The 16,487-nt window shown below is 45.1% G+C and overlaps 1 pseudogene; it reads left to right on the forward strand.

Annotated features, from left to right (window-relative positions):
• The first annotated feature begins 2,419 nt into the window (after positions 1-2,419).
• LOC127654331 (transmembrane protein 182-like) lies at positions 2,420-11,211 on the forward strand (annotated as a pseudogene).
• The last annotated feature ends 5,276 nt before the right edge of the window (positions 11,212-16,487 follow it).

Here is a 16,487-nt window from a genome sequence, read left to right on the forward strand (position 1 = left end):
CCCTATATGAACTCATTTTCAGTTTTCTAGTCATCATTGCATATTTTGATTAAAATGTCAATTGTAAATTGTGTATAAAAATCTAAATATATTTAATAATTGCAGTTGGAGTTGGCATCAGTTCATCCTCTGACGTCCATCGTAGTAGACTGAAATGGTGTCTGGCTGGCACTGGCTGCAGTTAGTCATCATCACTCAGCGACGCGTAGCAGTGGGGTCCGACACAAAGCAGGAATGGAGCAGGATCCGGCTGGCTCTGGTAACCTTGTGATATGAATCCAGAGGTTGGGACAGGTAAACAAATAGAATAATATTAGCGTAGACGCCCTTCATCTATTGCAAAATTAAAGATTATGAGAAGTGTATGTTATAACGAAAGCAGCCTAATCACTGAGTTGATGGATAAATCAGGTGTATGCTTGGCTAAATAGATGAGTCTTTAGTCTAGACATAAACTGAGGGAGTGTGTCTGCATCTCGAACAGTGTTAGGGAGACTATTCCATAGTTTAGGAGCCAAATATGAAAAGGATCTGCCTCCTTTTGAGGATTTTGATCTTCTAGGTACTTTTAACAGGCCAGAATTTTGTGATCGTAATGAACGTGATGGAATATAGCGTTTTAGAAGCTCACTTAAGTTCTTCAGAGCTAGACCATTCAAAGCTTTGTATGTAGTTACAGAATTTAAAAATTAATATTAAATTTAACAGGTAGGCAATTTAACGATGATAAAATGGGGATAATCTGATCCTATTTCTTTGTTCTCGTCAGCACTCTGACTGATGCATTTTGAACCAATTTAAGTTTATTTATTGCACTTGCAGGACATCCTCCCAGTAATGCATTACAATAATCTAGTCTTGAGGTCATGAATGCATGAATTAATATTTCGACATCAGCAACAGAGAGCATGAGTCATAACTTAGCAATATTTCCACAAACATTGGACATTTGATTTTCAAAAGACAGATTGGTATCAAGTATAACACTTAAGTTCTTCGCTGTTGAAAACTATGTAACAGTACATTCATCGAGAGTCAAATTATATTTTAAGTTTTTTGTCCAATAATCAACTTACAGTGCACTTATTACCCCTGTAATCCCTCCGGAGTAACCTGGAGTTAAGTGCCTTGCTCAAGGACACAATGGGTTTGGCTGTGGGGATCGAACCAGCAACCTTCTGATTACCAGTTATGTGCGTTAGCCCACTACGCCACCACCACTCCGTTACCCCACTCTTCCACCAAGGCACTTGAATGTTTGATCCACCAATCTTACTTCAACCAACTTCCTTTAAAGTTTAAACTTTTTTAAAGAATTTTTCATTTTAAATTCATTTTAAACTAATTACATTTTTAACAACATTTCTGAAAGCAAGACAAGCTTATGCTGAGAATGCTTCTGCAGATATATGGATGTATCTCACTCATTTAGTGGAAGTGCCATCGTTCTCTGCTGTTGAATATATCTCCAGTATTGTGCTTGAACTGTTTCCCCAGGGCTGGTTAACTGCTTTGACAATGAATAAGGTGTTTGGTGTGTGATGACAGTCACTCAGGGGAATCTATCATGGTGGAAGCTTGTTATATTTTCTCTCAGATGTACTTTAGGAGTAAAGCAAAAGTGCACCATTTTAATACAGCCAGACAGTTATTTCACAAAAACATGAATGCATTTAATTAGGACATTGGTTTCTTGAGTTAGATCTATTTCTCAGAGGCACAGCTATAAAAGGTAACAAAATACTGACTCCATGAACACATGATGACAGATTCAGTTTTCTTTACCATTACCTCACCAGTACACACCTAACCTAACCTAACCTAACATCCCACATGTTCTGATTGCAGTGTAACGTGGAACAATAGCACTAAAATCCTAAAATGATGACTGTCAGTCACAGCACCCTTTAATCACATATTAAGAATTTTACCTGTAATTTGTTTGATTGAACTGGATCAAACTTCTGTTTTAAATAAAGCCTCTACAGCTGGACTCTAAGAATAATGGTGTTTGGTCTGTTTTAAGTCATTGGTCATTTCACAGTGGCCACACCAATGAAACACAGAACACAACATTTTGATAGAAAGACATTTACATGTATGAATTTGGCGGCTTTTATCCAAAGCAAATTACAGTTCACTTATTACAGGAACAATTCCCCCGGAGCAACCTGGAGTTAAGTGTCGTTCTCAAGGACACAATGGTGGTGGCTGTGGGGATCGAACCAGCAACCTTCTGATTACCAGTTATGTGCTTTAGCCCACTACACCACCACCACACCACTCCAAAGACAACAAATGATGTGAACAACTGATGAAACCGAACAATCCAGCAATATATTGGCAACGCAGACCAGCGAGAATTGTGAGAATTTAAAAGTCAACATTGAGACAGACAGAAAATCGTTGTTTAGCAGCCATGCGTCTGGAAGTGTTGGAAGGGTTCTTTGGAGCTCTAAGGTCAATGTTCTTGCTGGGATCTCTTGGGTCTGATTACTGGCTTTTGGCATCTGAATCTCGTGAACAAGGTGATGTTGCTGTTTTCAGACAATGGAGAGTCAAAGAGGTTAGACTTGAACATATTTACCATTTGTTAAAAAGTTCAAACTTGTGTTTGAACTCATGAAACATCTTTGAAACCAAATGTTTGAGAAGACTGAAATGTGCATAGTGTCATTACACACATATATGTGTGTGTGTTTTGTGTGTGTGTATGAGTGTGTGTGTGTGTGTGTGTTTGAGTGTGTGTTTGTGAGTGTGTGTGTTTTCTTTGTGTGTGTGTGTGTGTGTGTGTGTGTTTTGTATGTGTGTATGAGTTTGTGTATGTGAGTCTCTGAGTGTGTGTGTGTGTGTGTGTGTGTATGATTAGTGTGTGTTTGTATGAGTGTGTGTGTGTTTTGTGTGTGTGAGTCTATGAGTGTGTGTGTGTGTGTGTGTGTGTGTGTGTGTGTGTGTGTCTATGGTTGCATTACAATGGCTTTCTATAAGCAAAATTGTATTTATTTAGATTTTGGAGTGAACTTGAATATTTCATGAGATTCATCCTAATTATATTCAATGTATATAATTATATAGTCTATATATTAATTACTTTGTTCTGTGGATATTAGATATAAGGATATGAGAAATATCTCTGATTAGAGTGCCAGACATACAGTAAAAAGATTATTTAAGCCTTCTGACAAACCATGAGAATAATTCAGATTAAGCCTGTTCTGCACTGGGGCAAATATGTTTATGCGTCAGTCCTGCATAAAACACACAAAAAAAAGCTTTTTGCAATAAAATCTAATGGCAACTTATTTAGTTCTGTCAAACACCACAAAAAAGCAGGACATCTATGACGGCTTATGTCTTTCAGCATGTCTGTGCATATTTAGAAAAATATGGAAGGAAAAGTAGTTCCTATACTAAAATATTTGCCAACCCAATTATGTTTTTTTTTCTCACTCATGTGATAAATGTTGATGTTCAAGCTGAATGAATAATCACATTGTTTAGTTTGACATAAAGCACTTTGTATTCATATATTTCTGTGAGCATCGATCAGTCCTCTTGATACAGATCAGTATCAGAGGTATCAATATTTCAAGATCAATACGCCAAATCCTAATTACAATATTTAAAATTCTGCTTTTAGGTGCAGTGCAGATATTTTATTGATTCAGAATGACACGATCTCCTGAAAATAAACTTGCCACATACTGGAGTACTCAGAAAGCAAAAAAAGAAATTACTATATTGTGGCAGCGGGGGCGTGGTCAAGCGCCCGTCTGGGAGAGGAAAGCGGTAAGGGCGCTTACACCTGAGCTAAATTATGCCTAACACCTGTCTCTAATTCCAGTGAGCACGAGGAGAGCGGCATAAAAGCAGACACAGAGCCTCCAGTCAAAGAGAGACGACAAGCCAACTCAGTGCGCTTGTATTACATTGTGTGTTGTAAAGAAAGAGAATAAAAGCTTACCTTGCGCTGAACACCTGTTTCCTGTCCTCCTTCCTGTGGGAAGCGTTACACTGGTGCCGAAACCCAGGAGTTGTTCATCCAAGTATGGAGATGGGTCACCCCGTAGAGTCCTCCCAGCTGACGGAGGTCCTCCAGTCCCTCGCGACACTACACCAGAGCCACCAACAATCCCTGCTTGAGCTCCGGCAGGACCAGGATCGCCAGTTTTTTGAGATCATGCGGGCTCAGGCAGAGGACCGGCACGCCATCCGGAGCCTCCTCAGCCAGGAGGCCGCGCCGGCCACAGCCGTGACCCGGACACCCGCTCCACGCTGCCCCCGCCCACGTTACAGAAGATGGGGGTAGCAGACGATCCTGAGGCCTTTCTGGATTTGTTTGAGCGAACGGCAGAAATCTGGGGCTGGCCGCATGAACAATGGGCAGCCCGCCTAGTTCCTCTCCTGTCCGGGGTAGCTCAACTCGCGGCTCAACAACTGCCGGCAACTAACATCCTGGCCTATACAGACCTAAAAAGAGCCATTTTGCAACGGGTCGGTCGGAGCCCGGAAGAGAATCGTCAGCTCTTCCGGGGCATGAAGTTGGAAAAGTCCGGTCGCCCGTTCGCATTTGCCCAACGGCTCCGGGACGCCTGTCGGAGGTGGCTGCTCGCGGGGGACCGCGACGTCGAGGGTGTTATCGATCAGGTGGTACTGGAGCAATTTAGTCAACGGCTGCCCCGGAAAACGGCGGAGTGGGTCCAGTGCCACCGCCCGGTGTCGCTGGAGAAAGCCGTTCGTCTCGCAGAGGACCATCTGGCGGCGATCCCGAGGGCGGACGAGCCCTCTTCCCAGGGCCCGTTCCTGCCCCGCGCAGGCGTGGAGGGTTCCAGAGACCAGCTTCCCGGCCTTGGGAGAATGTACCCTCCCACTCCCCGTCTTTCAGCCACTCTCCTCCTCAGGTGGGGGCGCCCGGCAGCACAAGTGCGGCCGCAACGCCTGGGCCGGCCTGTTGGAGGTGCGGAGACCCGGACCACTTCCGGGATCAGTGTCCGCTGATGGAGGTGGGGACGGTGGTGCGGGTCTCCGACGTCCCGCAGGCTGCCCCCTATCGGGCTGGAGCATACCGGATTCGGTAAGGATCAGGGGGTATTTACCAAGCTTTGCTGGATACCGGCTGCAATCAGACCACCATCCACCAACGCTTGGTTCAACCCGGGGCTTTGGGTTTAGCTAAACTGGTGAGGGTGAGGTGTGTGCATGGGGATGTTCACAAGTATCCCATGGTGACTTTGGTGATTAAATTCAGGGGAAAAAACCATAGTGTGGAGGCAGCGGTTAGTCCCCACCTCACCCATCCGCTAATCTTGGGTACCGATTGGCCGAATTTTAAAGATATTTTAGAGGGTATTTGTGCGGATGGGTCCTGCATAAAGAGGTGTGCGGTGTGTGATGCTTTGGCAGGGGAGGCGGAGCCGGGGCAGTCCTCGGCTGCTCGGAATGACGAGGGAAGGAGCGAGGTGGCCGCCCCTCCTCTCAGGGAATTCCCTGAGGGGGACTTCCCTCTAGAGCAGTCACGGGACGAAACCCTTAAACATGCTCTTGACCAAGTGAGAGTAATTGATGGTCAACAGCTCCGGCCGGGCATCACCATTTCATACCCATATTTTGCCATGATTAGAGATCGGTTATATAGAGTGACGCAGGACGCTCAAACAAAGGAGGAAGTAACGCAATTATTGATTCCACAGAGCCGCCGGGAAACTATAATCCTATGGCCGGTCACCTAGGGGAACGGAAAACACTTCTCCGTCTAATAGCCCATTTCTATTGGCCGGGCATTGGCGGTAACGTCCGCAGGTGGTGTGCGGCGTGCCGTGAATGTCAGCTGGTAAACCCACCGGCCACCCCAAAAGCGCCATTGCGCCCTCTACCATTAATCGAGGTCCCCTTCGAAAGAATTGGGATGGACCTCGTCGGGCCATTAGAATGGTCAGCACGCGGACATCGCTTCGTGTTAGTCCTAGTGGATTACGCGACGCGATATCCGGAAGCAGTGCCTCTGAGCAACATCTCTGCACGTAGTGTTGCGGGGGCACTCTTCAAGATAATCTCCTGGGTGGGGATTCTGAAAGAAATCCTCACCGATCAAGGCACGACTTTTATGTCACGAACACTTCGCGAACTTTACGAGCTCTTGGGCATTAACTCAACTCGCACTAGCGTTTACCATCTGCAGACTGATGGCCTAGTGGAACGATTTAATAAAACGCTCAAGAACATGATTCGTAAATTCGTACACGATGACGCTAGAAATTGGGATAAGTGGCTAGACCCCCTGTTGTTTGCAGTACGAGAGGTCCCACAAGCCTCCACAGGGTTCTCCCCGTTTGAGCTGCTGTACGGGCGACGCCCCCGCGGTGTCCTTGACGTCATCCGCGAAGCATGGGAGGAGGGACCTTCTAATAGCAAAAATGAAATTCAGTTCGTTCTCGATCTTAGAGCAAAACTCCACACACTGGGGCGATTAACACAGGAGAATTTGCTCCAAGCTCAAGAACGCCAACGCCGGCTGTATGACAGGGGTGCTCGGCTATGGGAATTTGCACCGGGGGATAAGGTACTCGTATTACTCCCAACATCGAGCTCTAAATTACTCGCCAAGTGGCAAGGACCCTTTGAGGTCACACGACGAGTAGGGGATCTCAATTATGAAGTTAAACGTACCGATAGAGGGGGCGCACGTCAAATTTATCACCTCAATCTCCTGAAATTATGGAGGGAGGAGGCGGCCTCTGTGACGTTGGCCACGGTAGTTCCGGAGAGGGCGGAGCTCGGACCGGAGGTAAACAAAAACTACAATCTTAACACTCCGGTTACTTGTGGAGACCAACTCTCACCGCGGCAACTCACAGAGGTTTCCGAATTACAAAAGGAATTTGCGGATGTGTTTTCCCCTCTACCGGGCCGTACAAACATCATACAGCACCACATCGAGACCGAGCCGGGCGCGGTGGTGCGTTGCCGCCCCTATCGCTTAACCGAACATAAAAAGAAAATAGTACGGGAGGAATTAGATGCGATGCTTGATATGGGCGTAATAGAGGAGTCCCACAGTGAGTGATCCAGACCGGTTGTTCTTGTTCCCAAGAGTGATGGGTCTGTTCGATTCTGTGTGGATTACAGAAAAGTCAATGCGGTGTCTAAATTTGATGCGCACCCAATGCCCCGTGTTGATGAACTGCTCGATCGGTTAGGTACTGCTCGATTTTATTCGACCTTGGATTTAACAAAGGGTTATTGGCAGATCCCCTTGACACCAATGTCCCGTGAGAAAACAGCCTTCACTACGCCGTTTGGATTACACCAATTTGTGACGCTTCCTTTCGGTTTGTTTGGGGCTCCGGCCACGTTTCAGTGACTCATGGATCGGATCCTCAGACCTCACACCACATACGCCGCTGCCTATTTAGATGATATTATCATTTATAGCAATGATTGGCAGCGGCACATGCAACATCTGAGGGCCGTCCTAAGATCGCTGAGGCGGGCGGGGCTCACAGCAAACCCTAAGAAGTGTGCGATTGGGCGTGTGGAGGTACGGTATCTGGGGTTCCACTTGGGTCATGGCCAGGTGCGTCCCCAAATTGATAAGACCGCGGCGATTGCGACTTGCCCTAGACCTAAGACCAAAAAGGGGGTGAGGCAGTTCCTGGGGCTGGCTGGCTATTATAGAAGGTTTGTGCCTAATTATTCGGACGTCACCAGCCCGCTGACTGACCTCACTAAAAAGGGGGCTCCAGATCCGGTCCAATGGTCAGAGCAGTGCCAACAGGCGTTTATGCAGATTAAAGCCGCACTTTGTGGGGGGCCGCTTCTTCATGCACCTGATTTCTCTCTCCCTTTTATTTTGCAGATGGACGCTTCAGACAGAGGGCTGGGGGCCGTACTCTCGCAGGTGGTGGAGGGGGAGGAGCGCCCAGTGCTGTACATTAGCCGGAAGCTCTCTTTGAGGGAGACTAAGTACAGCACCGTGGAGAAGGAGTGTTTGGCTATCAAGTGGGCGGTCCTCACCCTCCGGTATTACCTGCTGGGGTGGGCCTTCACCCTCTGCTCAGATCACGTCCCACTCCAGTGGCTCCACCGCATGAAAGATACTAACGCCCGGATCACCCGTTGGTATCTGGCTCTCCAGCCCTTTAAATTCAAGGTGGTCCACAGACCGGGGGTGCAGATGGCTGTTGCCGACTTTCTCTCCAGAAATGGGGGGGGGGAGTGGTAGGCAGGCCGGATGGTGCCCCGGCCTGAGTCGGGCGGTGGGGGTATGTGGCAGCGGGGGCGTGGTCAAGCGCCCGTCCGGGTGAGGAAAGCGGTAAGGGCGCTTACACCTGAGCTAAATTATGCCTAACACCTGTCTCTAATTCCAGTGAGCACGAGGAGAGTGGCATAAAAGCAGACACAGAGCCTCCAGTCAAAGAGAGACGACAAGCCAACTCAGTGCGCTTGTATTACATTGTGTGTTGTAAAGAAAGAGAATAAAAGCTTACCTTGCGCTGAACACCTGTTTCCTGTCCTCCTTCCTGTGGGAAGCATTACATATATATTAATTCAGATTGTGTATGCATATATATACTGTGATTTTACTGTCTTAGGTTGCTCCATGCAGCTGACACTGTAATACGTTTGGGGTACTAAAGAGCTAAAGGCGTCACAAGGCCCTTAAAGGGACAGTTCACCCAAAAATAAATTCTTAATTTATTAATTCTTAAATTCTCTCATTATTTATTCACCCTCGTGATATCCCAGGTGTGTATGACTTTCTTTCTTCACCAGAACACATTTGAAGAAAAATAGAGAAATATCTCAGCTCAGACGGTCCTTATAATGCAAGTGGATGGTGACCAGACCTTTGAAGCTCCAAAAATCATAAACATCATCCATACGAGTTCTTCATCTTCTAAAGAGATTCGATCACTTTTGGAGCAAAAAATATCAATATTTAATTACTTTTTTTAAACTCTAAATAATGAGTTTGTTCTGCAGCCGTGTGCAAATGTGATGTAATCGCGTTGGCATTTTAAACACACGAGAACTGATGCATCAGATTCGTAAGAGCAGCGCTGTTTACAAGTGAGGAGGAGGAACGCTGTACAGAAGCTCGGTTGGTTTGGGTTTAGATCTGTATTTATCTGTTTCTTTACAGATGGTGCTTTTGTGTGTTTATCCTGGATGTCTCAACCGAGAGGAGAATGTGAGATTACGTCTGTTATACGCCAATGTGAATACATCACACAAGAGACCGCTTGAACTCCACCCTCTCGTGAACCCCAACGGAAGTGATGGTTTATGGTTAAAAAGTACTTAAATATTTATCTTTTTCACACTAAAAGTGATCGTATCGCTTTAGAAGAGTATCGTTGACATTAATGATGACTGTCTGTGATTTTTGCGAGCTTCAAAAGAGAAATTTCCATCTACTTGCATTTTAAGGACCCGTCTGAGCTGAGATATTTTATATATATTTTTTAAATGTATTCTGGTGAAGAAAGAAAGTCAAATACACCTGGGATATCACGAGGGTGAGTAAATAATGAATCATTTATTTATATTTCTCCCAAAATAACAAACGCCCACAAGACACCTGCTGCAGGGGCACTCCTGCCTGTAGAAAGCAGAGGTCTGTCCAGGGTTTTAGTGTTTTTCGGCAAGCGGGGGTTATTGTCACACGGTGCGTGCCGTGGCGCCATGCTCATTTCGGGACTCGAGTCTGAAGCCAGTGCTGAAGCGGTCTCATATGCATCAACCCCAGTGGAGTGGTTGCGGCGGAGGATGCTATATGCCCCAGGAGCCTCTGGAAGAGTTTTAGAGGGACCGTTGTGCCTGGCCTGAATTTGGCAAGGCATCTCAGCACTGACTGCGCATGCTCGTTGGTGAGACGTGCGGACATTGAGACTGAGTCTAACTCCATGCCGAGAAAGGAGATGCTCTGAACTGGGGTGAGCTTGCTCTTTTCTCGGTTGACCTGAAGCCCCAAGCGGCTGAGGTGCCTGAGCACCTGGTGTCTGTGAGCGCATAGTAACTCTCGGGAGTGGGCCAGTATGAGCCAGTTGTCGAGGTAATTGAGTATGTGGATGCCGGCTTCTCGGAGCGGGCTGAGAGCTGGGCCCAGGTTGAGGCGAAGCAGCTTTTTGTTTCCTCGCAGGGGGACGCCCTCGGCGAGCAGACGGGGCAGGGCCCGAGGCAGCAGGCTTGCGGCGGGACAGGATATGTGATATCGCCTCCGTCTGTTTCTTCACCGCAGAGAACTGCTGGGTGAAGTCTTCGACGGTGTCGGCGAAGAGACCGAACTGGGAGACTGGGGCGTCGAGAAAGCGAAGCTTGTCGGTCTCACGCATCTCGGCCAAGTTCAGCCATATGTGTCGTTCCTGGACCACGAGGGTGGCCATCGCCTGCCCGAGTGACTGCGCCGTAACCTTCGTGGCTCTGAGGGCGAGGTCGGTCGCTGAGCGCAGTTCCTGCAGCACGTCGGGATCAGGGGTACCCACGTGCAACACCATCAACACTACTTGTTGATGGTGTTGGCGCTCTCTCTTGTAAGTTGTAAATGTAAAAATACAAAATATTGTAATTATATATATATATATATATTTTTGCCAGCCAATCAGCCATTGCAGAAGCTTTACCGGTCTCATGCTCCTGCCTCTAGACATACTAGTTTTCTAAACTCAGATTTTGCCACAGATGAGAACTTAGACAACAATTTGAAATGATGCCTGACTTATTTATTGTGTTGTTCTATAAGAAGTAATCCAACTTGATTTTCCATTGCTAGAGCAAAGGGCTTTTTGGTGTGTTTTTTCGTGCTGGGAGTCACCTCTGCGATGATTAGTGGGTTTGTCACAACCTGTGCGATTTCGGGGATGAGCCAGCACCTTTATGAGGCTGGAGGGGCTCTCTTTATAACTGGAGGTGAGAAAAGATAAGTCACCACTTTCTTCATTCTTTCAAAAGTAAATTTTTTTCCAAAATATCTTTTGCGCTTCCTCTCTTTCACTCGAACTTTCTTTACCTCCTCCTGGAGGTATCTTAATCTTGTCTGTAGTGTTGCTGTTTGCTGTGCGGGTGCAGGTCTCTCTTTAGAGCGATTCGGCCTCCAGCGAAGACACTTGAGTGTGTCCCAGTCTGCAGCTCAGTATGCACTACGGTCCGTCCTTTATGATGGCTGCCACTGCTGCCTTCTTCTGCCTTCTTCTGAATCTGCATGCAGTGTAAACAATGCAGACTCAAAGTGGGGCGCCAAAAGGGCCATCCAAGTGTGCATGTGAAGGAGAAAACGTTAAACTCCCCTCCAAGGTGAAAATACACACTCCACCCCCTAAATGGTTAATGTGGCTGACTACAGCTATGTAAGTGGAGCAACAGTCTATCCGTCAGCTGATGCTGTTAATGTATTATAGGTCTGCCGGTGTAAATGACTGTTTATAAGAAATAGTTCATTGAAGGGAAATGAAAGTCTGATTGTCTGTTTAGACTTACAGCACCAGACAAACATTTACAAATGTAAGAAAAATAGCCAAACGCTTTCTTAAAGAGTGCATTTGTTTTTCTGTTAATAGGTGAATCACCCATTTAGGACCATTAAAGGAATGTTCTGGGCTCAATACAAGTTCAGCTCAATCGACAGCATAATGTTGATCACCACTAAAATTCATTTGGACTCGTTCCTCCTTTTCTTAAAATAAAAAAAAAAAATCAAATCAACATTACAGTGAGGCACTTACAATGGAAGTCAATGGGGCCAATTTTTGGAGGGTTTAAACCCAAAAATTTAAAGCCTAGAATTTTTATAAAAGCAATTGCATTAAATCATCAGTTAGTTTTTTCCCATTGCTAACACACTAAAATGACACGCACAGCACAGTTATTTAAACTGACACACTGAGAGCAAAACCTCCTCTCAAGTCTCCAAAAGTCTAAACACATTTTCTGCTTTACACACATTTTGCATTTCAAAATGGCACTTTTTACATGCACTGCACACGGTTCATAACACACAACAATCTGACATAAAGTCACATGTTTGCCATTTCAGAACACTGCCATTCAAAATAACACTACATGTGCCACCTGGCCAAACACCTCAATGGTTAATGGTTAGCACTTCAATCAGGAAGTAAGCACTATGAAAAGACCCCAGATGAGACCTTTTGTTTTACAACAACAATGTAAGACGTTGCAGAGAGAGTGAGAGGTAGAGGTAGAGCTTGTAGAGGAGTTCATGGCTAAACAAGACCCAGCTGTGCGGCAAGATGCTGCCTAATTATTTTTCTTGCCTCTTTTTTTTTCTATATATTTTTTCTGCAATTTTCTTTTTCAGTTTACTGTTTTTTGGGAGCATATTTTTGTTCAGTCCGATGTAAATATATCTGCTGTGCATGTGTTGCACTGACTTGTTTGGTGAAAAAATTACAAATAAATGTTTCAACAGCATGTGTGTATGTGCACAATCTGAAGAATTTTCTACAACTATTTTAGTATTATGGCAAAGCATACTAAAGATGATTGTGCTTTTCATTGTGCACAACAGTGTGATTTTGATAATGTTATGTGTAGTTTTGGTTGCAGTGCTTCATGTGTTGTTTGTGTGTGTGCTGTGTGTATGTGTATGTATGTGTAGTGTGTGTGTGTGTGTGTTTGTGTGTGCGCTGTGTGTGTGTGTGTTTTGTGTGTTTTTTTGTGTGTTTGTGTGTGTGTGTGTGTGTGTGTGTGTGCGTTTCATGCGCTTTGGTTGCATTACAATGGCTTTCTATAAGCAAAATTGTATTTATTTTGATTTTGGAGTGAAATTGAATATTTCATGAGATTCATCCTAATTAGTTTCAGTGTATATAATTATATAGTCTATATATTAATTACTTTGTTCTGTGGATATTAGATATAAGGATATGATCTAAAAAAAAATACAAAATGAATAGGGTACATCAGGGCTCATGGCACACCTTAAGGAATACGTGCTTTTTTATGGTCATAAAGTGTATCAACATTAAAGAAATACATACATTTTTATTGAATATTGATGGAGCAACTTAGTGTGAAAAACAACAACAACAAAAACAAAAGTTTTTTTTAAATAAAATTCATAAAAAATAAATTAAAAATAAAAAAAGTTGGGGGGCTTGTACCCCACACCTGACCCCCAGATGTTTTCATTCAGATCATTTTTGTTTTTTTGTAACAAATGAAGATAATGCTTATTTAAAATCACCACGTCAGAAAAGGGTGCATCATTTCAAATCACATTTGACATTTCTTGGCAAACAAATGAATCTACATTGTGATTTTTTCATTTTTTTTTTTTTATGTAATGACCCTGAACAACAAGTTTGTCTGCACCCCTTTTTAGTGATGATACTTTTTTTAGCACTCTTGAGCAAAATATTTAAAACATTGATTTTCTTAGTTACTCTATTAGAGTAAATATAGGTGTATAAATAAAAGTGTAATTGTGTGTCCAAACATCTGAGAAGATTTGCAATGAATGGTTGTACGGGCTAATGTGATTCACATGAGGACTATAACAGCAATGTGCTTGACAGTCTAGTCAAGCCCTAGAATGTCACATCTGAGGGCATTTGAAGTTTCTAAAGTTTCTGCGAACAGTTTTATGCAAAGTAAGCACTAGAGGGCAGTGTTTCTTCAGATCTCGACAACCGTCACACTATATGGAATAAGCCCTCACCGGGGTATCTGTGGGACTGCTCCAAGAAGCTGATCCTAGTTAGCTGGAACAACAGTGCCGAGATTGAAAAATAAATCACTGTTTCATGAATAAGGTGCGGGAGCTCAGATAATAACAGTACACTTGAAAAAAAAAACATGAATCAAATTGGCACCTATTTTATCCAAATCTCAATGTTCTCTTTTTTGCTTTAAAGTCATTCTTGCATGAAAGAATTACAATATATTTGTTGAGTCTACTGCCAAACCTTTATAATTGGAAAAGGCAAAACAGACCCCTGAGATGTTCCGAGAGATGGTGTAGTTTGACTTAGATGAAGTGAAGCGCCTCATCAATGCAAGTCTATCTTTAATGTTTGACGCAGTTAGGACCCACACTATTCTCAGTTGCGAGGTTGGCGCGTATAATTACACCTGAACCTGTCACATCCGCTTCCGCTGCAGCAACCTACTTAAACATCTCTGTCAGACCCGACCCTCGTCAAACCACTGCGATGAATTGATGTTCTAAGGTAGGTTTTAATGAATAAGGGGGAGTCGGATTCGATCATATCTCCTCAGATTCATTTTTTTTTTCTTTCTACCACATCGTCTTTTGGCACATTCATTACCGGTGCTTTCCTCCCTCCGCACGGTCTTTTCTTGCTACTCGACTGTCACCCAGACTTGTTCGTCCCCCTCATCACGGAGGGTCTTTGTCCTGAAGAGATAGAACTGTCCAGAACAATTTCCTCAGGAGCTTTAACGACACCTGGAAAAGCATTTTAATCTCCTCACACATTCTCTAGGAGATCTGACGATTAAAAGAGGCTACAAGACACAAATATCACACACACACACACACACACACACACACACACACACACACACACACACACACACAAGCAAATAAATAAATAAAATGAATAAAACTACCAATCCCAATTTTTCTGCAAAGCACTAAAAAAGGCCCCCTGAGGTTGTCATCCAGGGTTGGATTCAAGCTTATATTTTTTCATTTTTAATTTTGTATTTATTTCTATTTCCTTTTAAAATTTTCAGTCAAATGATTTTAGTTATCATTTTGTATGTTAGTTCTTTGTTTGAACTTTGACCACAAAGTGCTCATTAGTGCATTTGACATGAGAAAGTAAGTCATGTTTTCAACTCTGAAAACTGAACATCCAAATGAAACTCTAGAGCAATTACAAATGAAATGTAAAACTAATCAATGATTGACAGTGTAAGACGAGTGAAAAGACTGTGTGTGTGTGTGTGTGTGTGTGTGTGTGTTTGTGAGTGTTGTGTGTGTTGGGTGTTTATGTGTTGTGTGTTTGTTGTGTGTGTGTTGTGTGAATGTGTGTTTGTGTGTATATGTATTTGTTGTGTGTGTGTGTTGTGTGAGTGTGTGTTTGTGTGTATGTGTTGTGTGTGTGTGTTTTGTATGTGTTTTGTGTGTGTGTTGTGTGTGTGTTTGTGTGTGTGTTGTGTGTATGTTTTTGTGTGTGTGTTGTAATGTGTGTTGTGTGTTGGGCTTTTCATATGCATCAACCCGAGTGGTGTGACTGCTGCCGAGGAAGCCATGTGCCCCAGGAGCCTCTGAAAGTGTTTCAGCGGAACCGCTGTCCTCCGGCCTAATGACTTCAGGCAGTTCAGCACCGACTTCGTGCTCACTTGTGAGGTGCACTACCATTGAGACCGAGTCTAACTCCATGCCGAGAACCGGGGATAGCTTGCTCTTTTCCCAGCTGACCCGAAGCCCTAGACGGCTGAGGTGCCTGAGTACCAAATCCCTGTGCCCTCACAACAACTCTCGAGAGTGTGCTAGAATCAGCCAGTCGTCGAGGTAGTTGAATATGCGGATGCCCACTTCCCTTAATGGGGCAAGAGCTGCTTCTGTAACTTTCGTGAAGACGCGAGGGGACAGGGACAGGCCGAAGGGGAGGACATTGTACTGATACACCTGGACCTCGAAAGAAAACCGTAGGAGGGGTCTTTGTCGACATAGAACCAAGACGTGAAAGTATGCGTCCTTCAGGCCTACAGCCGCGAACCAATCTTGATGCCGGACACATGTCAAAATATGTTTCTGCATCAGCATCTTGAACGGGAGTCTGTTTAAGGACCGGTTCAGAACTTGCCGGTCCAAGATTGGCCGCAACCCACCGCCTTTCTTTGGCACGATGAAGTAAGGGCTGTAGAACCCTTTCCCCATCTTGACTGGAGGGACAGGCTCTATTGCACCCTTGCAAAGAAGGGTTGCGATCTCCGCATGCAGGGTGGCGGCATTCTTGCCCTGCACCAAAGTGAAGTGGAGGCCGCTGAACTGGGGAGGGCACCTGGCGAACTGAATCGCATAGCCGAGTCGGATGGTCCTGGCCAGCCACCGCAATGGGTTGGAAAGTGTTAGCATGGTGGCCAACTCTGCGTCAGCCTCAGACTGGGAGGGCAGACCCGAAGGTGGGAGCCCAGTTGAGTCATTGGTGTCCGACATCGCTAGTGCGCTCTCTGATGCAGCGATTGAAGACTCATCCTGCTCGCAGGACCTGAAAGAGATGTCATGCTGGCCGTGAGGTGGGCTGGTCTTGTTTCAGGACCGGATGGGAGCAAACGAGAGTGCTGGAAAATGGGAGGTTCCCGGCGAGACCATGCCCGTGGGTAACAGGCGCAGTGCAGGGGGTGGCTAGGGTGGCTTTTCCATGGAAGAAGGAAAGCCACGATCTCAGCGTTGTCTTAGTCATATTCTCGCAATAAGAGCATGAACCATCCACAAATGCTGCCTCAGTGTGATCGCTACCCAGACACGTGAGGCAGCGCCCGTGGCCGTCGGA

The sequence above is a fragment of the Xyrauchen texanus genome, chromosome 13, assembly GCF_025860055.1.
Source record: "Xyrauchen texanus isolate HMW12.3.18 chromosome 13, RBS_HiC_50CHRs, whole genome shotgun sequence".
Classification (NCBI taxonomy): Eukaryota; Metazoa; Chordata; class Actinopteri; order Cypriniformes; family Catostomidae; genus Xyrauchen; species Xyrauchen texanus.